Genomic DNA, 25,751 nt, shown 5'->3' with positions numbered 1-25,751 from the left:
CCAGCTACTCAAAAGGCTGAGGCAGAAGAATTTCTTGAACCTGGGAGGTGGAGGTTACAGTGAGCCGAGATCATGCCACTGCACTCCAGCCTGGGCAAAAAGAGTGAAACTCCATCTCAAAAAAAAAAAAAAAAAAAAAAGAAAATCTCTGGAAAAAGGGACATTGATAATGTAAGGAAGAGACAGTAACAACAGCGGTAACAAAATGAAGACAGGGACGGGGAGAACAGATCGTGTTTTGTTAAGGATGTTCACAGACAACACTCAGCAAAAGATGTTCTTCAGTTATTCCTGTCAGCTCTCTGTCCACAAAGGCACTGATGGACAGAGGTAGAAAACAGAACTTAAAAAGCCAGTCTGGGAGAAAAGGAATCTAGGACTGGGAGTCAGGAGACCTGGGCTCTAATCTCCTGGCTCTGTAGTCTCAAACAAGATGCTTAGCTTCTTGAGGCTCACTTTCTTTCTTGTATTTTTTTGTTTTAGAGATGGGGTTTCATCATATGGGCCAGGCTCTTCTCGAACTCCTGACCTCATGATCCGCCCATCTGGGCCTCCCCAAAGGCTGGGATTGCAGGTGTGAGCCACTGCATCTGGCCAAGGCTCACTTTCTTTTCTTTCTTTCTCTTTTTTTTTTGAGATGGAGTTTCGCTCTTGTTACCCAGGCTGGAGTGCAATGGCGCGATCTCGGCTCACCGCAACCTCCGCCTCCTGGGTTCAGGCAATTCTCCTGCCTCAGCCTCCTGAGTAGCTGGGATTACAGGCACGTGCCACCATGCCAGCTAATTTTTTGTATCTTTAGTAGAGACGGGGTTTCACCATGTTGACCAGGATGGTCTCGATCTCTTGACCTCGTGATCCACCTGCCTTGGCCTCCAAAAGTGCTGGGATTACAGGCTTGAGCCACCGTGCCCGGCTGAGGCTCACTTTCTTTACCTGTCAAATGAAGGAACTGGATTGGCTTATCTTGGAGGGCCCTTCCAGCCATGATATTTTATGACTGCATATTTTTAGGAGGAGTTCCAGCAACTTAGGTGACTTTGGTCTTGTGCTTGTTGTTGTTGTTGTTGAGATGGAGTCTCACTTTCTTGCTCAGGCTGGAGTGCAGTGGTGTGATCTTGGCTCACTGCAACCTCTGCCTCCCAAATTCAAGGGATTCTCCTGTCTCAGCCTCTCAAGTAGCTGGGACTATGGGTGCATGCTACCATACACAGCTAATTTTTGTATTTTTAGTAGAGACAGGGTTTCACCATGTTGGGCAGGAAGGTCTCAGTCTCTTGACCTTGTGATCTGCTCACCTCGACCTCAAGTGCTGGGATTACAGGTGTGAGCCACCGTGCCTGGTCTCTTTTTCTTAACTTAGTACATTAAACACTGAGACAGCTCCTGAGCAATGATCTCTTGGGATGCAAGCAGGCTGCCAATGGTAGAGACCAAATTCCAAAGATGCAGCAACATCAAACAACGCAATTCCCAGAAACCTAGAAAAGGAGTAGTTTATATATATACCAGGCTATCTCTGAGCAAATAGGATGAACTTTTGATGCAATGTAGGGCCCACAGCGTGTTATGGCCACAAGTGAAAGGAAAGGCTTCCTTTGCCATTAGAGCAGAGTTAGAATGGGGATACCCAGCGATCACTTCTCTATCAGTTAGCTTTTGCTGCATAACATATATACTATCCCAGAATTCGGTGGCTTGAAACAATCACCTCTTAATTTAGTTCATGATTCTATGGGTTGGTTGGGAAGTTCCTTTGGTCTACACTGGCTTTGTTGATTTTTTATTGTTTCGTTCAAGCCTTTGTGGTGAGCTGACAGCTCATCGGGAAGCTGGACCATATGGGATAACCTGACTCTTACATCTGTCAGCTAGAGTTGCATGACTGTCTGTGAGGGTGCCTGAGTTTTCCACTTCATCGGCTTCCAGCATCCAGCAGCCCAATGTGAACTGGTGTGCATAAAGGTACATGTACAGGGCTTCCAAGGGCAGAAAGAGAGCAAGCTGCAGTGTGCAAGCGCTTTTCAAGCCTTTTCCATGGCACAAAACAAGGCACGTGGCCGAGCCAGACAGTCAAGGAGTGGGAAAATAGACTGACTCTATCTCTGAACAGAACGATATGAAACCTCACACTGCCAGGATGTGGATGCAGGAAAGGGAAGAATTAAAACCTACCACACCTTCCAAGATGAAGATGGGAACTTACCAGATCTCATGTCTTTAAACCAGAATGTTTGATAAGAAGAAAGTAAAAACTGATGGAACACAGAGGAGTATGTTTTTGCTACTCAGAGTTGGAAGGAGGCTTGAAAGCCTAACTTCCATCTATGTTTGAGTATTCTCCATATTGTTCTGGCCACATAGTCATCTTACTTCTGCATGAACAGCCTCACAAAGTGTGGCCTGTTTCATGGCTGCTCAGATTTGTTAACAAGATTTCTGTCTTGCCAGGTGCAGTGGTGCAGGCCTGTAACCCCAGTGCTTCAGGAAGCCGAGGTGGGCAGATTGCTTCAGCTCAGGAGTTCAAGACCAGCCTGGGCAACATGGTGAAACCTAATCTCTACAAAAAAACACAAAAATTAGCCAGAGTGGTGGCGCTCACATATAGTTTCAGCAACTCAAGATGCTGGGTGGGAGGACTGCTTGAGCCCAGGGGGTTGAGGCTCCAGTGAGCCATGGTCAAACCACTGCACTCCAGCCTTGACAAGAGGGTGAGACCCTGTCTCAAAAAAGAAAAAGAAAAAAAGAGAAAATTTTCTGCCTCTAGGTAACTTTATCTCATTGATTCTCTTTTGCTCTCTGAGTCACAGAAAATATGTCTAATTTATTTCCAATGTAGACTTCTTTCTTTCCTTTTTTTTTTTTTTTGAGATTGTCTCACTCTGTCACCCAGGTTGGAGTGCAGTGGCACAATCTTGGCTCACCACAACCTCCGCCTCCTGGGTTCAAGCGATTCTCATGCCTCAGCCTCCAGAGTAGCTGGAACTACAGGCATGCACCACCACACCCAGTTAATTTTTGCATTTTTAGTGGAGACGAGGTTTTTCCATTTTGCTCAGGCTGGTCTTGAACTCCTGACCTCAAGTGATCCACTTGCCTTGGCCTCCCAAAGTGCAGAATTAGAGGCATGAACCAGAAATTATTCTCATCATGGTTTTCAAGCTCTTCAACATTCTCAATGTCTCCTTGGCTAAATTCCTCTTTATAGATGTTTCTCTTGGATTATTGACTTACAGTTTTCCAGTGTTGTTTATTCAAGGCAGAAAAAAGACCATGACCTTCCTTATTCTGGGATTTTTTTTCTAAACATAAGAGCAAAACTTTTTCCCTGATGTTGTTAGCCTTTAATGTTTGGTTTAAAAGATTGTTAAAGATTGTCAGGACTCCTGGGATCTGCCTCCTCAAGCAGGGTGTTTTCCTGCTACCTTCCTATGACCTGTCACTCAGGTCACTAACTATAATTCCGAGTAGTACAGAGTCAAGGATGAAGTCCTTCTACACACTTCTTGAGACTTTTCACTAGGCGGGTCTGATTTATTTGTCAGCATTCTTTGGATTCGTGTGCTCAGTTGAAAATTCACCAAGCTGGATAGTCTAAATAAATTGTGGTTGACAATTTTTTAATTGCAGAATCCTTTGCTTAAATGAAATATTACACAGAAGAGCTATGACATACAGAACAACTCAGTTGACTCGGAGATAAGAGGTAAGGTATTCCAGGAACTGCTTTTCTCCACCCTGTGAGAGGATACTATGGTCCATAATCTGAAAATCCTGTTTTCCACCCAGATTTGTGCCTTCTATCTGAATGTATCACTTCATAACATACTGTAGTTCTACACTTACTATTCAGAGGGTTTATTGCAAATATGTTGTGATCTTCTCAAGACCAGTTCCATTAAACAGTACAGAACCTGCCCTCAGACAAAGATGGTGAAAATCAAATGTTCAATTTTCATGATTTTGGAGTCCAAGGATTCCCAAACACAAAATAAAAGCCTGTGACTGCAGCAGGATGCACCATCCGAGGCAAAGGAATTTACTCCCCGGAGACACTGAGGTACTCACCAGCTCTGTTACTGTCATTACCCATTCCTCAACAGCAATTCCAGCTCGGTCTGCTGGAATAATTGTTCACAGAATGTCTCTTTGATTTTAAGCAATTATTTTCCAACTTAAATTTATTTTTTATAATTAATAGACATTTTAGTGCAGTTTTAGATTTACCAAATAAATTACTTAATAAATAAATGAGCAGATAGTACCTAGGGTTCCATATATGCACCTTGTCCACCAGTCTCCATTTAATTTATTTTTAATTACAGAAATAATATATGAATGCATCATTCTTATTGACTATAATGAAGGCAAAATTAGCCTGGGTCTTTCCTCCTCTTCCTGGTAACCACTGTGATCATTTTGGTGTGTTTTCTTCTAGGACTTTTCCTGTGATATGTTAACATATATCTGTATCCTAGCAAGTGATTATTATTATAATCATTATTTTAAAGCCAATTGGTGTCCTGAATGTCTTGGTCTAGAGTTTGCTTTCTGCTAATTACCAATGTGTTTTGAAGATTCTTCCATGTTAGTTTATTTATCTGTCCACCAACAGATAGACATTGGTGCTGTCTCCATTCTTTTGCTGTTATACATGATGCAGAATCACAGTCTTTGTAAGCAACATGTTGGTCGTGCTTGTGTTTCTTTGGGATGTGGAATTGCTGGGTAATAAGTTTGGTGTTTTGTTTTGTTTTGTTTTTGACTCAGTCTCGCCCTTGTCCATCTGGCTGGAGTGCAGTGGCGTGATCTCGTCTCACTGCAACCTCCACCTCCCAGGCTTAAGCGATTCTCCTGCCTGCCTCAGCCTCCCTAGTAGCTGGGATCACAGGCACCTGCCACCATACCTGGCTAATTTTTGTATTTTTAGTAGAGACAGGGTTTCACCGTGTTGACCAAGCTGGTCTCAAACTCCCGAACTCAGGTGATCTGCCTGCCTTGGCCTCCCAAAGTGCTTGGATTACAGGCGTGAGTCACCAAGCCCAGACTAGTGGTGTGTTTTAAGAAATGGATACTGTAAAATTAACCTCTAAAATGTCTTTGCTAATCTGGAAAGATAAGTGATTGCTGTAAAAAAAAAAGTCTTTACCAACTTATATGTTCACCAGCAGGGAATGAGACTGCCCCCTTTCCTGAACATTTACCAATGCTTAATATTGTCAGAATTTAACATTTTCCCAACTTAATGGGGGAAATGGTTTCTTATTTTAATTTGCATTTCTCTATAATTACTAGTGATGTTGAACATCTTTTCATATGTTTACCGGGCATTTGTATTTTCTAGCCTTTTCTTTTCCTTTTAAAATAGAGATTAATAGGAAATAAAAATTTAATTTGGAGGCTTTCTTTGGTAGATGCTTTTCTTGAATGTGTAGATGCATTCATTCTGGAATGGCTGAAGTAAACAAATTTTTTTAAAGCACTTAATGTCATTGGCCTGGCACATTTGACCTAGGTTCCAATTGTAACTTAAATGTTTGGTGGTTAAATTTTATATACATTACCTTCGTTACTTACCTACCTTCATTGAAATGATGTATAAAATCAAGAGCATGTTTAATCATTGTTCTCATTTGATCCCAGATATCAGCTCTCAGAACCCCTTGAGGCAGAGGACCAACTTCTATACCTAGGTACAGGAGGACAGACAGTCACATTCATACCAGTAATAAAATATATTATAAAACTAAGCATTTTAATGTATCAAGATTTAGAATTATGTTCTCCAAAATTATTAAAAAGGTGAATCATGTAGCATCATGGAAAATATTTGAGGTGTCATGTTTGGCAAGAGGAAAGCAGGACATTTACACGTTTAAGTTATGTGCATAGTGAATAAACACCAGGAGAGAACATGGATGAAAAATCAGTACTGTTAGACATAGGAAACTCTGTGGTTTTTTTCCCTTAAATTTTCTTCAGTATTGCAAAATATTTAAAAACCATAACATAGTAGAAGAGGTGAACAAGTTTATGCTGACAAAATAAGAGGTGGACACGAAGAGAAACTTAAGATTTGACATTTAGCTTTGATAGGAGGAAGGACATCTAGTTAGTCACAGAAATCTAGACAAGATGAATCATGGATGTAAGTCAATGTGACAATCTGTGTGACCCTTCAGCAACAATTTTTTTTTGAGATTTAGTCTTGCTTTGTTGCCCAGGCTGGAGTGCAATGGCACTATCTTGGCTCACTGCAACCTCTGCCTCCCGGGTTCATGCGATTCTCCTGCCTCCGCCTCCTGAGTAGCTGGAATTACAAATGTGTGCCACCACGCCCAGCAAATTTTTGTATTTTTAGTAGAGGCAGAGTTTCACCATGTTGGCCGGGTTGGTTTTGAATCCTACCTCATGATCTGCCTGCCTTGGCCTCCCAAAGTGCTGGGATTACAGGAGTGAGCCACTGCACCTGGCCAAGCAACAATTTTGACCGTAACATAACTATCCATCCTAATACAATAGTGCAATGGTTTTAATTTTTCTTTCTTTTATTTATTTTTTTTTTCTGAGATGGAGTGTCACTCTTGTTGCCCAAGCTGGAGGGCAATGGTGTGATTTTGGCTCACTGCAACCTCTGCCTCCCAGGTTCAAGCGATTCTCCTGCCTCAGCCTCCTGAGTAGCTGGGATTACAGGCAAGGGCCACCATTCCTGGCTTATTTTTGTGTTTTTAGTAGAGATGGGCTTTTGCCATGTTGGTGAGGCTGGTCTTGAACTCCTGACCACAGGTAATATGCCCTCCTGGGCCTCCCCAAGTGCTGAGATTACAGGCATGAGGTATCATTGTGCCCGGCCTGGTTTTAATTTTATGTAGGAAAAACGTGTATTCATTTTTCATGACTCATATGAAAGGATGCCTGTACTGCTGCGTCTACTTTGTATGGCTGTCAAACATCCATCCTGAAATCTACAAAATACTCTTTCTGTAAACTACTTCTGTAGACCCTTCCTTCCTATTCAAGCTTCCCACAAAGCCACCTCCCCAGCCATTACCTTCTCCTTTATCAAACCATTTACCAAATGCACGACCCTCATTCTACCCTCATCCTCTCCCACCCCATTCATGGTCTACATTCTTTTACACTCATCCTATTTTCACCCACTTCTGTTATTTCCCAATACACATAATCCTATCATTTCCTCTTGCATCATTTTTTGTTTGCTGTGCTTAGGTTTCTTGCATAAATGTATGAACATATTATATTTAAGTATATAATGTCATAAATGCATGTGTGCATAAATGACATGCAAATATGTAAAAACGTGTGTTTGTAGATATGTCTGTAGGAATACTACAGAATACGGTGTCGTTTGCCTACCCCAAATCCACTTCACCTTCCTCCTTTTTCTAATAGAATCCTGGTTTTAGTTGGACTTCCAGTCTTCAAAGTAGGTAAATTTTTCTCCAGTTGAAGAGTTAATGTTGAACAGTTTAAGTCAATCATAGTAATCACCTAGTCAATGATTTAAGAATAAAGAAATCTTGGAACGATCCAAGATGGCTGATCGCTAACATCCCGGGATTGCAGCTCTCAGGGAAGGCGCGGAGAACTAGAGGACACCACACTTCCAGACAAAGGCTGGTCGCTCACGGAGCAGAAGATCCCCCAGTGGTGGAAACACACGAGTCGCCAGCGCGACTCTCGTGGTCGGCGAAGTGGTTCCGCCGGCACCTCGGTGCAGCAGCACTCGGCGCAGAGTAAACGGGACAGGTTCCCCTTCTGACCGAGGTTTGGAGCCCCGGGAAGGCAGAGTCGCCTACTAAGGAAACAAGAAGGAAGCCCGACAGGAGAATCCTGGGCAGAAAACACCATCAGTTTTAACGCCGCTGCTCTGGCCCTGGGAACTAACCTGGACGTCCACTCAAGAGACCTAATCTGAAAGGAGGATCAATTTACAATGACGGGAAGAAACCAGCGTAAAAAAGCTGAGAATACTCAAAGTCAGAACGCCTCTCCCTCTAAAGATGATCACAGTTCCACATCAACAATGGAACAAGGCTTGATGGAGAACGAGCGCCTCCTGATGACAGAATCACTCTTCAAGGAATGGATAATAACAAACTTCGGTGAGTTAAAAGAACGTGTTGTAGCCCAATGTAAAGAAACTAGGAACTTTGAAAAAAGATTTGATGAAATCCTATTGAGAATAGACAACTTAGAGAGGAGTATGAGTGAATTAATGGAACTGAAGAATACAATACAGGAACTCAGAGAAGTATGCACAGGTTTAAACACTCGAATTGTTCAAGCAGAAGAAGGGATATCAGAGGTCAAAGTCCAACTTAATGAAATAAAACGTGAAGAAAAGATTAGAGAAAAAAGGATAAAAAGGAATGAGCAAAGTCTCCAAGAAATGTGGGACTATATGAAAAGACCAAATTTACGTTTGATAGGTGTACCTGAATGCGACGGAGAGAATGAACCCAAGCTGGAAAATACCCTTCAGGATATTATTCAGGAAAATTTTCCTAAACTAGCAAAGCAGGTCAACATTCAACCCCAGGTAATACAGAGAACACCACAAAGATATTCCTCAAGAAGAGCAACCCCAAGGCACATAATCGTTAGATTCACCAGGGTTGAAACGAAAGAGAGGATACTAAGGGCAGCCAGAGAGAAAGGTCAGATAACCCACAAAGGCAAGCCTATCAGACTTACAGCAGATCTCTTGGCAGAAACTCTACAGGCCAGAAGAGAGTGGGGGCCAATATTCAACATCCTCAAAGAACCTTCAGCCAAGAATTTCATATCCAGCCAAACTAAGCTTCACAGCTGAAGGAAAAATAAAATCTTTTATGAACAAGTAAGAACTCAGAGATTTTATTACCACCAGGCCTGCTTTACAAGAGCTTCTGAAAGAAGCATTACACACAGAAAGAAACAAACCAGTATTAGCCTTTCTAAAAATACACCAAAAAGTAAAGAGCACCAACATAAAGAAGAATTTACACCAACAAATGGATAAAACAGCCAGTCAACATCAAATGGCAGTAACCCTAAATTTAAATCGACTAAATCCCCTAATCAAAAGACACAGCCAAAACCCAACGGCATGTTACATCCAGACCTGTTTCACATGCAAGGATACACAAAGACTCAAAACAAAGGGATGGAGAAAGATTTACCAACCAAATGGAAAGCAAAAATAAATAATAAATAAATAAAAATCAGGAGTAGCAATTCTTGTATCGGACAAAATAGATTTTAAAGCAACAAAGATATAGTGGTAAAAGGATCAATGCAACAACAAGAGCTAATGATCCTAACACCCAGATAGGAGACTTAGATTCAATGAGACAGAAAATTAATAAGGATATCAAGGACTCGAACTCAGATCCAGAACAAGTAAACTTAATAAATATTTATAGAGCTCTCCACTTCAAATACACAAAATATACATTCTTGTAAATACCACATCACACCTACCCATTAGTTTAAATGAAACATTGATTGGTCATTATTAATACCCATTTTTTTTCAAAATAAAGCAATATTTCCATTTACTCTCCCTCTTTCTCTCCTCTTTCTTCCTCTCCTTTACTTATTATTTTTTTTCTTTCCTTCTCTCAAAAAAAAAGAAATCAACATGTAAACCTCTAGATCCAGGTCGGCAATGTCTCTTTCATTGCTTGATTTCCTTTCTTCCCTTCCCTCCCTCCCTCCCTCCCCGCTTCCTCCCTTCCTTCCTTCCTTCATCCCTTCCTTCCTCCCTACCGTCCTTCTTCCCTTCCTTCCTGCCTTCCTCCCCCCACAAAAAAAGAATAAAGAAATCTTTATTATGCACAAAAGTATCAATACTTGAAGTAAGGAATTGGTGTAAGCTAAATACCCAAATAGAGGCAATTAGCTGAAACAAACCAAAGGCTTAGCAATAAGAGATATAGATCCTGTTTCTCTGTGACACCAAATAAAAGCACAAGCTTTCCAAACTTTCAAATATCAGCCTTGGTCTCTGATATTTGCAGGCAATGCTACTCTTAGACAGAACAAACATCTGCTGATTATGTTTGGCCCTTACAAGTTGAGCCAAATCTTTAAAATGTTTCAATCTGAGGAAATATTAAGCTCATTGTAAATAATTAGAAATGTTATATGTTCTCCTTTCAACTTTGCTGTTTTATTTGGGTGATTTTTATCTCATGCACTCATTGGAAAATAAAGCATGTTTAACATCAGAGAGATAATCTTTCTGAGTCAACATTTTATCACACACTCAGAATATTAATGCATACAAATTTGCTTTAACTTCTAGTCTGCATTTACAAGGACCACCTTTGCATTCTGTTCCCAAGGCAGAAGAAATGTGACAGGATCATTCTAGGTAAATCTTACCCTGGAAAGAAGCAGTGTACTGCAGCCAGTCTTAGGATCATGCAGACACACACACACACACACACACACACACACACACACACACACACGGGAAAGAAACTGGACACAGCCTTCTCCTAACTTTCTCAGATCAACCATGGTCTCATTTGAGACTTAGAAATTTGTTTGTGTAACCATTATTCATTCAGCTCCACCCCTGACTCTGCCATAGCCATAACCTACAATCTAAATATTCTGCTCTGATATGAGATCTCGTAGCGAAAACTTAACTTTTGGTTTGGACAATGTGGTCACCAAAGATGGCCACATAAAGATCCCTTTATTATGCACAAAAGGATCAATACTTGAATATCCAGAATAATTTTAGATTTTTATTTATTTACATTGTTTGCCAACCTGGTTTTAAATTAAATTACTCTTAGCTAAGCCATCTGAGATTTAACAAAACTATTTTAAGTTGTAATTTTAATTGTAGTGTAGTCTGCAGATAACTAATTATGCTAATGGGGTGCTCAGGAAAGAGAATGGAATAGATAAGAAAGAGCATCTGTTTGAGAGGGTGCACCAGAGTGTGGGCCTGCACTTTGGAATTACCAGAAGGTAAAGATGGACTCACAGCCTAGTAACTGGCAGGGTAAACAAGAGAACAGATGACAAACAGTTCATGAAACATCTATTGCAAAGCAGGTGACAAGAGGGATGTGGAGAGAGGATTCTTCATGGGTCTTTTGCATTTCTGCAAGTCTCGTGAGCAAGACATGAATTTTCTTTTTTGAAACGGAGTCATATTCTGTCACCCAGGCTGGAGTGCAGCGGTGCAATCTCAGCTCACTGCAACTTCTGACTTCTGGGTTCAAGCAATTCTCCTGCCTCAGCTTCCTGAGTAGCTGAGATTATGGGCACCCACCACCACACCCAGCTAATTTTTGTATTTTTAGTAGAGATGGGGTTTCACCATGTTGGCCAGGATGGTCTTGATCTCCTGACCTCGTGATCCACCTACCTCGGCCTCCCAAAGTGCTGGGATTACAGGCATGAGCTACCGAGCCTGGCCTGACACAGACTATTTTTGTTCCATATTATCTTTTCAAGGATGTCTGTACAGTGAACAGCCTTGGAAGTTAGGAATGGGGTTTTCCTTGGGGCAAAGGGTGCTCATGCTTACTGCCCATTATACAAAATTAAGATTCCTCTGCTGAGTGTTTCTCTCCTAGAATGCAGCCAGTGGCATGTAGAACTGCCTCTGACTCCTTTCATGTCACCCTGTGGGAAGTGGAGCTTCGGGAGTGGTGTAAAAGTGCTGACACTCTGCTATTACTACTGTTAGTCACCTATTCTTGGTCTCTGTTTCAGGAGTCTTGTGTCTTCTACTGACACCCACTCAAAAGTGCCAAGCTCATCATTAATGTGTCAGTTGAGTAAAATTTCTCAGATCTTTTACAGGTCTTGATAAGGAGAGGCTGGAAAACAACCTGGAGTAGGTCGCTGGCAGCACGAGCACTTCGGAGAAACACACCCCTTGCCTTTCTGATCCAATCAAATCTGACCACTCCGGACAAGCTCATGAATGTATGTATTACCAAAGTTAGATGGCTAGTATTTTTCACAGTGGCTCACACCTGTAATCCCAGCACTTTGGGAGGCCGAGGCAGGTGAATCACCTGAGGTCAGGAGTTCAAGACCAACCTGTCCAACATGGTGAAATCCCATCTCTACTAAAAATATAAAAATTAGCTGGGTGTGGTGGCACATGCCTGTAATACCAGCAAATAGGGAGCTTGAGTCAGGAGAATCTCTTGAACTGGGGAGGTGGAGGTTGTAGTGAGCCAAGAGCATACCACTGAACTCCAGCCTGGGTGACAGAGCAAGACTCTGTTCCAAAAAAAAGGAAAATTACTCTGAGTTTCAGTTAGGATATATTTTATAGCATTATGTCAATGGGAACTGCGACTTACTCACAGGATACTTGGCTATAGAATGAGTGGTTGCATATTTGAGGGAAGGATGCTCAATAAGATACACATAGCAGGGCAGTGGAGCCAAAGAAGTCTGAAAAACATTTAAAATGTCTTTCTCATTATGTTAAAACCATGTGTTTTGTTCTCTTCACTTCAAGAGTCAATAATGCCTTCAGTACGTTTTACTTCATCAAGTAGGACTGGTAAGATAGCTTTATGAAACACTGTAAAATCCAATGTTTATAGATTTGAAAACAAATAAATTATACAATATAAAATTCATATAAAATTGAATTATGCTATGTCTTTCCAGGTAAAATGTACATTAAATAGTTCTCCAGACCCATGATCTAAAAACATGAATTCAATGTTCTTTCTTAATGGCTGTGGTTATTTTTATTTCATCACTGGTTGCGCTATTTAGCTTGGTGTTGGTGTCTTAAGCAATTCTGTTTCTACTCCTGTGGTCCAGCTTTCTACAGATGTTCAGTGGTTCCTTCTCCTCCTGCTTATCCGCATGAGAATTTAAGACAGGCCTCTTGGTTTTTATAACAAAGTGTCATCAACACTGCCTCCATGTCTGGCCATGAAAGCATTCAGCTCTCTCTTCAATAGGCAACAAGGAATAGCTACATTGTTCCTCCTATGAGGACCACCACCCGGTTATTATCCAAAGCTTAAGGGAAACAAAAACAACAGTTAATCTTTACTATAGGTTAGGTATTAGGCTAAATGCTTTAAATACTTTATTTCATTTAGTGTCCTCATGGGTAAGTGTTGTTACAACCCCAATTTTATAAAATGAGGGAAGCGGCCGGGTGCAGTGGCTCACGCCTGTAATCCCAGAACTTTGGGAGGCTGGGGTGGGCGGATCATGAGGTCAGGAGATCAACACCATCCTGGCCAACATGGTGAAACCCCGTCTCTACTAAAAATACAAAAATTAGCTGAATGTGGTGGTGCATGCCTGTAGTCCCAGCTACTCAGGAGGCTGAGGCAGGAGAATTGCTTGAACCCGGGAGGCAGAGGTTGCAGTGAGCCAAGGTCATGCCACTGTGCTCCAGCCTGGCACCTGCCAACAGAGTGAGACTCTGTCTCAAGAATAAAATGAAATGAGGGGAGCAAGGTTTTGGGAATGGTGTGTTCTGTCTAAGGTTATTGAAGGAGAAAGTGAGGATCTGAACACAGGTTACACTCTTTCCTCCCAATCATACTAGCTCTCAGGAAGGAAGGCTGTCTAGTGCACAGAAATAGGCATGCAATTTTTTATGTGTATTTCTGGTTGGTTGCTTTTTTCTAGCAAATTTTCTCTGAGATTTCTGAACCTTAAAATGATTGGCTATATGAAGCCCTGAAAGATTAGATGTGTTCTGGGGTATCTAGATCAAATGAGGACAAGGGCAGGACTAAAGGAAGGCAATCTTTTTATCACTGTGCTTTAGTCAACATTAAATGACTATTTATGAAGTTTCCTAAAACCTTGTAATTGAGATACTTTGATGGCACCATTTAAAATTTTAATATTAATTTTACTTGATTTTAACAAATAACCCACAATTTTGTGGCTATCTGGATAAAATGTGTAATTTTATAGACTCAAAAATCCACAAGTGTTTTATTATTTTATTAATTGTGTTTATAATTTTACTTATTTCCTCTCTTTTTCTCCTTCCTTCTACCACTGCCTCTGTATTTTGGCAGCACCCTTTCCCCCAGCCACCAAACCTGGCTGTGGAATAAATTCCATTTGTCTCACACCTTCCCTTGTAACTGTTTTCTGATTGTCTCACATCTATAATTGACTTAAAAGTACAAGTCCTTTGCTAATTTATAAATTAATAACATTAACATTACCTTCATCATGAAACATCTGAATTAAAAAGTTATTCCTGGAATCCTCAAGAACAAGAGTGCACCCCATGTTAGAGGTAGTATTGTGAAGGCCAAAAATAATGTCATAGGAATCGTCATTATTTTTTGGACCAAATAAATGATTTATTTCTTGAGCTCTTCTCACTTCATATGGCAAATTTTCTGACTATTTTTGCTGTTATAAGCAGAAAGAAAATGATTAACAACATCTGTGCAGAGATAACAGAAGTAGAATAAGAACGCAGTGTAAAAATGACCAGTTGCCAAATCTTTAATATGAAAAATCTGTATGGGAAGTAAAAACTTACCTGAAATGTTTATAAATGAAAGATTACAAACTTTTTCTTCATTTGATTCCATATAACTAATGTTGCATTGGCATGTTTGCCAACTAATAAGTTCATTTATGCCGCCGGTCATGAACAAGACAGACATATCAAGCAGAATTTATTATTTGATTTCAATCTTGAACAAAACATATCCATTAATTTAATGAACAGTTTCTTAGTAGTTATGGTACACTGGGTTATTTATTATGGGACTAGACCATCAAATGCATCATTTTCCCCCCACTTTAGCTAACTCTAGTGCACAAATATAGTCACTTAGGGGCTCACAGAATTTAATTAGAGATCCTTTTAATTTTTTGAGACCGGGTCTTGCTCTGTTGCCCAGGCTGGAGTGCAGTGGCCCAATCATGGCTCACTGTACCCTCAAACTCCTGGACGAAAGCAGTCCTCCCATCTCAGCCTCCTGAGTAACTGCAACTACAGGTGCATGCCACCATGCCCAGCTAATCTGCTTCTTCTTATCTTTTGTGGAGATGAAGTCTTGCTATGTTGCCATGGCTGGCCTTGAACTAAAATCACCTTTGCAAACATTGTAATTGAGACAACTGTCTTATTTATTTATTTATTTTTGAGACAGAGTCTCACTCTGTCACCCAGGCTGGAGTGCAGTGGTGTGATATTGGCTCACTGCAACCTCTGCCTCCCGGGTTCAAGCGATTTTCCTGCCTCAGCCTCCTGAGTAGCTGAGACTTCAGGCATGTGCAACCATGCCCTGCTAATTTTTTGTATTTTTAGTAAAGACAGAGTTTCACTGTGTTAGCCAGGATGGTCTTGATCTCCCGACCTTGTGATCTATCCACCTCAGCCTCCCAAAGTGCTGGGATTACAGGCATGAGCCACCACGCCTGGCCAACTGAGAAAATTATTACAATGTAAGAGATCTAACCTGACTTCTACTTGATTCTAATTTCCAAGCCATCCTCATTCATGCCTGGGTGTAAACTGAACTAACCTTGGGAGAAACTTAGTTTATAGTTTAACTTTGAAACAAAGATAACAGCTCTTTCCCAAAAAAAACATCCTTCCTACCTGGAGACTAGATTGCCTTTGTAGGACTAATGAATTAGCCCCAAGATTAGAAATTATGGTTTAAAAGTCGTGCAGCTGGAGGCCACAAGATTCTGAACCTCCTCAAATTGCTCGTGGGGATAACACCACTATTGTAAAACCTAAGATCAGTGCTTGAAATATTTTGCAAACTCTGAACTTGATAGATCAACTGGCACCTCCCAGATGGATAAACTGGTTCCTCTGGTCTTGTGGCCCCCACTCAGGAACTGATTCAGTGCCAGAAGACAGCATCAGTTCCCTATGAGTTTACCTCCCATCTGACCTATCAGCACTCCTGACTTACTCCCTATGATTTTACCTCCGATCTAACCCATCAGCACTCCTGACTCACTGATTCCCTAACCACCAAATAATTCTGAAAAATTCTAATCTCTAAATTTTTGGAAAGACCGATTTGAGTAATAATAAAACTCTGGCCTTCTATATAGCCAGCTCTTTGTGAATTAAACTCTTTATTGCAATTCCCTTGTCTTGATAAATCAGCTCTGTCTGGGCAGTGGACAAGGAGAGCTGGGTGGTTACAGAACTCTTGGCCTCAAGCAATCCTCCAGCCTTGGCCTCCCAAAGTGCTGGAATTACAAGCATGAGCAACTACACCTGGCCTACTTAGAGGTTCTTAATTGAGGTCCAGGAACCACCAGAGGTCCAGGGACAAAGATTCCAGAGTCTGTAACCTCTTCAAAAATGCCAAAAGTTTGCTGGTACACATATGTGTATTTTCCTGGCACAAGGGCCAATAGTTTTTTTCCATTCTCAAATGGGCCTCTGTCCTCTCCCCACTTCCTGAAATGGTTAGAGTACATTTTTTTCTATATATAATAGTGTTTTAAATTTACTTTTCCTCATTAAGCCATCCAAGCACGTTTTCCTAAGATTCCATCTATTTGTTTTCCTTGGCTATATTTGCTAGTATCTTCAAGGGACCTACTGCTTACAGCTGGGTAAATCCTGCCTGGAATGCAATCAGGAAGGTGGAGTTGTTATTTTGTGAATTAGAAGCAAAAACCATGGGGACAAAGCTGGCATGTTGAAAGAGTAGAGCGGGAAGATAGAAGGAACCTGTGACATTGATGATATGGTGTGGCTCCTGCATGGGACCCGGACTGCTACCTCTGGACTTATTACTTGTGAACAAGAAATCCTTATTTGTTTAAACCACTATTCTCAGGTTGCTATTATATGCAAACAAAACCTGATGGGTATGTATGCATTTTAAAAATTAATTCATGAAATAACCCCCTGAGGTTGCCCTCAACAATTTTGGTTCTATATCATTCTTCTGCATTTGAGTAAATGGAGCTAATATCTACCTAGTTGCTCAGAGTCAAGTCTTGAAGTTTTGAAGTGATGGACACTTTGAGTTCTCATGCCTGCAGTTCAGCTCCCACTGGAAGAGTCCCAAGGGATGAAGAATAGGGAAGAGTGAGATTCTGAAGGGCGTTAGCCATACTAAGCTGATTAAATCTACTCTGGACACATTTTTATAAATTTTTCAGCAGGGGAGAGACATGATAAGATTTGCATGGTAGAATGATTTTTAGAGGTATCAGATGGAAAACAGATGGCAGGAAGGGTAAGAGCAAGGATGCAGAGAGATCTTTTAGGAGGCTATTCTAACTGTCCAGAGAAGAAATAAACTAAGGAAGTAGAAATGGAGAGAAAGGCTGGATTTGTAAAGAACTTGCAAGGAATAATTGGGAGGACTTAGCAACCTGCTAGACCTGGGGTACAGAGCCCTGGGAAGGTTCTAGGGTGATTTTCATAGGGGACTTGGTAGGGAATGAAGCTACTACTGAGAGGAGAAATACAGGAAAATGAATAAATTTGGGAGATGTAAGATGGGAAAAGTTAATTCGTTTATTGATTTTATTATTTTCTAACCACCCTGAGAACAGTGTAGTCTCTGATTATTGTTAACAGTAAGAGGCAAAAAGTGGGTTTAACTGAAAAGACTGCTCACTGAAATGCGTACAGCTCATAAACTCGCCCAGTCAATTTCAGACTTATTTGGGAACTTAACATGCTGACTAAAAGTTAATCTTCAATAAATTCTTACTTGTAATGTTGGCCAGGTGTGGTGGCTCACACCTGTAATCCCAGCACTTTGGGAGGCTAAGGCAGATGGACCACAAAGTCAGGAGGTCAAGATCAGCCTGGCCAATATGTTGAAATGTTGTCTCTACTAAAAATACAAAAATTAGCTGGGTGTGGTGATGGGCACCTATAGTCCCAGCTACTCAGGAGGCTGAGGCAGGAGAATTGCTTGAACCCAGGAGGCAGAGGTTGCAGTGAGCTGACATTGTGCCACTGCACTCCAGCCTGGTGACAGAGTGAGATTCTGAGATTCCATCTCAAAAACAAACAAAACAAAGTTAGTTAACAGCTATCTTTGGTTATGATAAGCATGAATTTTGTTGACATGACCTTAGTCATGAAGATAAAGCATTTCTCAAATTAAAATTTACCCTAGTAAAAATATGACTAAATAACATCTATTCCATAAAGCGGGGAATATTTCTATTGAGAATAGCGTCCACCTTTTGATCTGTGGTAAGACTAAACCAAAGGAATTGTCTAACTCAAATTAGAGTTGATCAGAAAACAAGCTCATAGAATGGTGCCCTGAGTTGTGCCTGTGTGTGTCTTCTATCTTAGCTAGTGGTCTACTGACTCCTTGAGGGGTCGAAACCATGTTGTATAGAGCTTTGTACTCCCTCAGTACCTGGCACAGTTTCCTGGGAAAAACAGATGTTTCACAATATTTTTTAGTCAAAGAAAGTGGCTGGGTGTGGTGGCTTGTGCCTATAATCCTAACACTTTGGGAAGCTGAGTAGGGTGGATCGCCCGAGGCCAGGAGTTTGAGACCAGCCTGGCCAACATGGCAAAACCCTGTCTCTAATCAAAAACATAAAAAATTACCCGGACGTGGTGGCAGGCACCTGTAATCCCAGCTACTCGGGAGGCTGAGGCAGGAGAATCGCTTTAACTCGGGAGGCAGAGGCTGCAGTGAGATGAGATTGCACCACTGCACTCCAGACTGGGCAACAAGAGTGAAACTCTGTCTCAAAAAAAAGAAAGAAAGAAAGAAAAAGGGAAAAAGAAAGAACGAAGTGGTAAAAAGCAAGTTGTGGAGGCATATTATATCCACAGTGGTAGTTATTATGATGTAATCAAAGGCAAAAATAATTAATAAGGACCTAACCTAGCATGTTATGATGACATACATTGTATGCAATATGTTGCATCCAGCAAAATTTGAATTCTGAAAATTCAGGTGAAATGTCTTTAGTTCTCATCTCTGGCATCCCACCTAAGACAATCCACTGCTGAGGTTAAGTACATCTATTACCTCGGATCACAGGGTAGTCTGATATCTTTTTGCAAAAGGCATTTAATCACTCTTTCCTTCAACAAATATTACTTGAAACATTACATTTTTCGGAACTAGAACTGAATGCGTATTATAAGCATAGTTGCTTGAAACCATAGTAGTGAATTTCCTAAGAAGCTAACAATAATGTACACGAGTATAGCAGCCAAACACTAACTCAATGCAAAGGATTATTAAATCTTTTTCTCTAAAGAGATGATTTAAAAACAAAACTCTTTTCTATTTATTGTCTCCATTTGTATACACTTGAAAACTTAATCATCAACGCGGTGCTTAAGAAAGTTTATAAAAGAGCATGTGAATGCTTAGTTTAGATATTGTGTAATTCACAATGCAGTGTAACTAAAAGTGAAAGTGATCTTATTCAACACAGTGACTGCATGTACCAACATGAATTATATGCATATACATACATGTGTTCTCTTTCACATGCCCACCACTTTTCACTCACAAATACATACATACATGCACAATACAAAATTTAGTCTTACCCAAGATTTTCAAGGTCAAAAATGCGATGCAGGTCACAGTCAATATATCTGGTACACGTCTTCACTGCTCTTGGGTTAGTAATAAATGATTTTACCTCCAGCCCTGTTCTCTGAATTTCAGCACCATTCTTTAGCCAATGCTTAACCAGAAATACTCCAGTTAGCTCATTCCCATGGGTTCCTCCAAAGATAGCAACCTTTTTCATAGGTTCTTCAGCAACGTGACAAGAAGTCATTTCACCAAGTAGTTTTTTATCTGATCTCTGCAATTCAGAGGAGAGATCAAAAGAAATTCAATTTCTTAAGAACGGTTTAGAAATCTAAATCTAAATGAGACTTTAACCAAAGGGCAAAGTACAGAGTTCCCTTGAGAGGAGTATCTTTTAATTTTCTGTTACAAGTTCTGAGCCCCGTTTATGGACACTCCCTATTTTAGCCCTGCCCTTTTCCATATTTGGCTTAAAATATGCAAAGTTCAACTAGAGATACAGCTGTTTACTTTAACTTCTAACTACCTCAGATGGCCAGTAGATCTAAATACAGTAATAAATTAGCATTTCATACTAATACAAAAATTCTGTTCTTTTCCTCAGCTAGAATGTCATCCAGTGAGGCTTTCACAATTACTTGTAATAATAAAACTTTTTTATACATTTCTAATCTCAAAAAAAGTGGCCCACTCGGTATTTCCATTGGCATTTAAAAACATTTCTACTCTGAAATGAGTTCAAGCACTTTTCATGATCTGAGGGCATCTGAATCTCACCTCTCTAAGCAGCCAAAGGCTGACCCCAGAGACTTCTTTTTCAACTGACACCAGTTCTTTCAGAATGCTTTTTCACAGTCAGAAACAGATGGGCCAATTCAATGATCACTGGGATCACTTGAAAAACTACTCTGAAACATCCCTTAATGTCTTTCTCATGAAGTTTTTGGTAATTCTCTGTTAACTTCCTTATGAATCTTCCTCATTATTTTTTTTTTTTTGCCTAAATACCAAAAGAAAGACAACTGTTAGTCATTTTCAAGTCTTTATGATTCCCGAAAATCTCTTGGGACATCCTCCAGGTACTAACCACATCATGTGAACTTACAGATACAGCCTAACTCAGTGTCAGCACGGACTCTCCACTGAACTGTGTTATTCAAAAGGGGATCTTACTAGGGGAAATTATCCAGAATACTAAGATGATTACATCCCTTTGGAGAAATGACTCTGAGCCAATCTGATTTGACTTCATGCTTAATCACCCAGAAAGACAGATATGTTCAAGTACTGGAAATACCATGTACTAGTAAAGCCAGGTTTGATAGAGGGTACAATAAGAGTAATTTATTACCATTGCACAGTATCTTAATTTATAATGTTCTTCCACTCAGTTTACTCATACATCAATTTTATAAGGTAGGGTGGGTTAGGTATTGAGATCCCCACTGCAGGGTAAATAAAAGAGAGGTTAAGTAACCCAATTAAGGTTCTTCAGGGACATAGGAGAAACTAGGCCTGGGACCCGTGTTTCTCATTCCAAGTCTAGTGTTTTTCACAGGACAATAGGGTGCCTCTCTGTTATTGTTGGTCTTCTTCATGGTTCAGTTCTAGTTTTACTCTTTCCCAATTCATATAAACAGCCATTACAGAGTGCTCGGGAAACCAACCTGCATATAAAAAAATACATGGTAGAAAGATAAAATATGAATGCTTTCTAATATTTAATAAACCAAATTGAATGTTCTTTTAAGAGCTTTAATGCAGAGATAGAGAAAGCAAAATCACCAAATCAAATCAACACATGAAAACTACTGTTCTAATATTTTTTACAAAAGCTCCTGTAGCCTTTGGCTGTCTATCGGCATCCATGTACACTGAACACTTCATTCAGATGGTGTAGAGATGATGAAAACACACATAGAAGGAAACAGACGACAGTTGTTTAGTTGCTCTGGTTTTAAGAGCAGTAACTATGGTGAATTATTAACACTCTACTGTGCTTGGTTTCTTTTCTGCAGATTTGTTGTTTGTTCTGTCTTTGGCCTAGTCTCTCTAGAAATGCTGCTTCAGTTATTTCCTTGTATCTGGTACAAATGACTTGCATTCTGAAGCTTGTTTTATGGAATTTTAACAGATCAGCACTTTGAAGCACATTTCACATTCATAAAGTTTCCCTTACATGTCAGAATGAATAATTTTTTTGAGAGTTAGTGAATTGCAGTAATTATTTCCCATACTTACCTTGTTGATTGTGCACAGAGTTTGTCTTCTGTGGGAAGCTTTATTAGGAAAAAGGAGAGCATTTCCTTAAACTAGAGCAACAGAGGCTTTTCATACTCTTATACCAAGTTAACTTCCAAAAGGTTTTTAACTCCCTGTTTCCCAAAGCGTACTTGATTTTTGGGACCCACAAAAACCACACATTTTTATGAGTTCACTTCTTTTTTGAGAGTTCAGAGAACTGATAGTATACAATGTGTAACCCTTTTTAGTTGTCACTATCTCATTATTAAGTTGAATACATAATGTTCTGAAGTACTCAAAAGAGTAAGCATAACTTCCAGCATTACAAATTTTTTGTGGGATGGAGTTGCCTAATTTTATGGTAAAATAATGTAGTTTAAAACAAAAGGAGGCTGGGCATGGTGGCTCAGGCTTGTCATCCCAGCATTTTGGGAGGCTAAGGTGGGTGGACCTCCTGAGGTCAGGAGTTCAAGACAGCCTGGCCAACATGGTAAAACCCCGTCTCTATTAAAAAACAAAATTAACCGGGTGTGGTGGCAGTGCCTGTCATCCCAGCTACTCAGGAAGCTGAGGCAGGAACATCACTTGAACCCAGAGGTGGAGGTTGCAGTGAGCCGAGATTGTGCCATGCACTCCAATCTGGGCAACAAGAGCAAAACTCCATCTCAAAAACAAAACAAAACAAAAGGAGAGCAAAGTTTTACTTCACAGTCGTGGCTGTCCAGTAGAAGAGAATTATTTTTTTTCTTTTTAGACAGTTTCACTCTTGTTGCCCAGGCTGGAGTGCAATGGGGTGATCTCGGCTCACCACAACTTCTGCCTCCTGGGTTCAAGTGATTCTCCTGCCTCAACCTCCCAAGTAGCTGGGATTACAGGCATGTGGCACCACACCCAACTAATTTTTTTGTATTTTTAGTAGAGATGAGGTTTCACTCTGTTGGTCAGGCTGGTCTCGAACTCCCAACCTCAGGTGATCCACAGGCCTCCCAAAGTGCTGGGATTACAGGTGTGAACCACCGTGCCTGGCCTTGTAGGAGACAAATTTAAGGTGGGTTGTTTTGTAAATACTATGATTCTGGGATAAGAAGGGTTTTTTTGTTAAAAATTATACATAAGATGGCTCATATATAATGTGATGTTCAATAGTTAGGTAATCAAAACTACTTTTACTACTTCAATTTTCTCCTTCCCTGTGGCCCATCCTGACCAACTTTCCAGGTGGAAATAAATAACAAAAACAAGACAAGGATAAAATAGATCAGTTTGTAAACTGTTAGCAAAGATTCTATATTGCTCATGTCTGCAGTCCTTACTGGTTAGAAGATGTAATTGGCTTCGGGTTTTTTTTATGAAAAATCTATTTTTGGGGTGGGTAGGTATGTGGTGTAAATGTATGTATATATGTATGTAGATGTCAAGTCAAAATCTGCTTCCCTGAAGCTTCCATTCATGTTTTGGGTAACTCCTCTCTGGAACCATGATAAATAACAAGTTTTATTTTTATTGTTCCAAGTCTTCTTCTTCCCAAAATAAAAGATGACCCTATATCTTGAAAGCTATTCCTTACTCTGGCATTCAAGGTCTGCTATTATCTGGTCCCAGACTACATCTAATGTTATTTCCTATTTCCTAATAAATTATCTCTTTTTGAGATAATTTTCAAAGAAACTACTGAAATGTCTATGTCTTCTATTCCTAGGGTTTTACTGACAATCTTCTTTTCATCTCTGATTCCTTTCCACCGTCTTCAAATGGTTAGAAGACATGGTAACAACAAAACATGGTCTTTGAACACAGACAGAGCTAGAATCCAGTACCTGGCCCACAGTAAGATCCTACTCAATGGCAGCTACTGTTATTAATATTAATTAAGCGCTAACATTTACTGCGTGCCAGATTGTCTCTTTCATCTTTTAATACTTTTTTAGGGTGATTGTTGTTATTGCTCTTTTACTGAGGAAGTAAATGTAGGTCTAGAAGGCATTCAATAAACAACCAACCTCACAGGGCCAGGAATCCAGTCGTCTTTGCCAGGAGGCCTGCAGCTCAATGCCCAGGGTCGCACACCACGTGGCTTCCCCCGCAGACCGTCTCTGCGGTTCACGGGCGCCTTCTGTCCCGCAAGCTCCCGCAGCCCCGCACCCTGCCTCGCTGACCGCTCTCCACCTTCCATGGCTGCCACCCGATCCGGGGCTTCAGCTCTGTCCCCAGCCTCCTGGGGACTCAGATTCCCTGACCCTGATCCAACCCAGAAATTCAGCCAGATACCACCCTGTGGGTGGCCAGCAGCATCTAACAAACGGATGTCTGGGCCCTAAGACACAGCCAGGGGGTGCGGAGACGCAGGGCACACTTTTGTGATGATGCTGGGGCTGAGGCCGCGTGCGCAGGAGATCTCCCCCTGCCTCTCCAGTCACAGGACAGTCTCGTCTCCTCTCTGGGCAAAACTCTAAAGGGTTGGTGCCATCCTTGCGCCAACAGTGTGAGAACTTCACAGTGTGAGATCGCCAAGGAGGTTCGTTAACATTATCGCCCCCAGCCAAAGGAGGCCAGGCGGGCCCGGAGAAGCCATTGCTCCGAGGAGGCGACCTCTGCGCATGTGCGGGCCGCGGCGCCTACGCAGTGCACGGCGCTTACCTTCGGCGGATGCCCCCACTTTCTTCGCGGGCGGGAAGGGCGGCGGCTACTGAGCGGGCTGCCTGGACGACCGTTGTCTGAGGCGAGGGAAACTGAGGGCTGAAGTTGTGTGTTGGGTTGGCAGGAGGGTCTAGAAGGGAAAGACGAGGCATTGACCGCAGATACCAAACTGCCCCATCCGTGGGCGGGTCGGGAGAGGCCTTTGGAAGAGCGTCTCCGCTCTGACTGGAGCCTCCTCTCTCATGCCCCTGCCAGGAGCCAAAACGGGCCGCCGTTTGAGGCCGCGGCGTTTGTGGGGGGCGTGTGTGCGCGCTCTCATGCTCAGTCTGCAAACTTCTGCACACCAGTGCCACCAACCCTCTTACTAAGGCCACTTAGGTCCATTCAGAAGCCAGGGTTGGGGGCCTCTGCCCTCAAGATGTGTGGGATGTGGGGGTCCCTGCTCATCTTGGAGTCCCTGCCCTCAGGATCAGTGTCCCTGTGGGGAGAATGTTACACTTGAAAACATTTTTTTGGCGGGGCGTGGTGGCTCACTAACTTTTCTTGGTGTTGCCTTGGTATGAGTAAGGGGCTCCATCATACTTCAACTCAACATCAGGCAATATGCCTTTGTAGCAAACCTGCATATGTACCCGCAGTTCTAAAATAAAAATGGAAAATAAATAAATAAAATACTAAAAAGAAAGAAAGAAAACAACAACAACAAACAGGCCGGGCATGGTGGCTGATGCCTGTAATCCCAGCACTTTGGGAGGCTGATGCAGGCGGATCACCTGAGGTCAGGAGTTCAAGACTAGCCTGGCCAACTTGGCAAAACCCCATCTCTACTAAAAATACAAAATAACCAGGCATGGTGGCACACACCTGTAATCCCAGCTACTCCGGAGGCTGAGGCAGGAGAATCGCTTCAAGCCCAGTAGGCAGAGGTTGCAGTGAGCCGAGATCATGCCACTGCACTCCAGCCTGGGTGACAAGAGCAAAACTCCATCTCAAAAAAAAAAAAAACAACCCAAAGCATTGGATACCATGAAATACATGGTGCATATCAATCAATTTACAGATTGGGAAATTAAACATGGTTCTTAAACTCTCTCAATTTGTGATTACCTTGAAAGAGTTACACATAGACTCGTTTGTGGACATTAATCATTGAAGATTTTGTTTCATATTTTTCCACTGTTCCTTCCTCCCTGTTCAGGTAGGTAGTCAGTTTCATGTTCATTGTCATAAGATAAAGATGTGGAAAAATTCCACACGTTCCCCCAGCTTTTATTTCCAAAAGGCTGAGCCCTAGAGAGAGGACAGAATTTGATGGTATAGATAAATAATGTCTTGGCCAGAACTGGGAGGTGAAGTGAA

General features: G+C 41.3%; 1 long non-coding RNA gene across 5 annotated transcripts in view; it reads right to left on the bottom strand.

Annotated features, from left to right (window-relative positions):
- The window catches only part of LOC144580001 (uncharacterized), a 39,071-nt gene extending 14,481 nt beyond the window's left edge, over positions 1–24,590 (bottom strand). For 2 of the 5 annotated variants that reach the window (XR_013528815.1, XR_013528818.1), the window contains exons 1-4: positions 23,756–23,944; positions 20,989–21,178; positions 19,523–19,785; positions 5,579–5,686 (exon numbers count right to left, since the gene is read on the bottom strand). This is a non-coding gene — a long non-coding RNA (uncharacterized LOC144580001). Of the gene's footprint in view, positions 1–5,574; positions 5,687–14,594; positions 18,699–19,522; positions 19,786–20,988; positions 21,179–23,755; positions 23,945–24,392 lie in introns of those variants that run through there. The other 3 variants (XR_013528816.1, XR_013528817.1, XR_013528819.1) reach the window with 3 other exon arrangements.
- Between the last annotated feature and the right edge of the window lie 1,161 nt (positions 24,591–25,751).

This window comes from Callithrix jacchus, chromosome 17 (assembly GCF_049354715.1).
Source record: "Callithrix jacchus isolate 240 chromosome 17, calJac240_pri, whole genome shotgun sequence".
NCBI classification, from domain to species: domain Eukaryota; kingdom Metazoa; phylum Chordata; class Mammalia; order Primates; family Cebidae; genus Callithrix; species Callithrix jacchus.
Note: the sequence above shows the minus strand (reverse complement) of the source record. Positions and strands in the feature narration are given on the sequence as shown.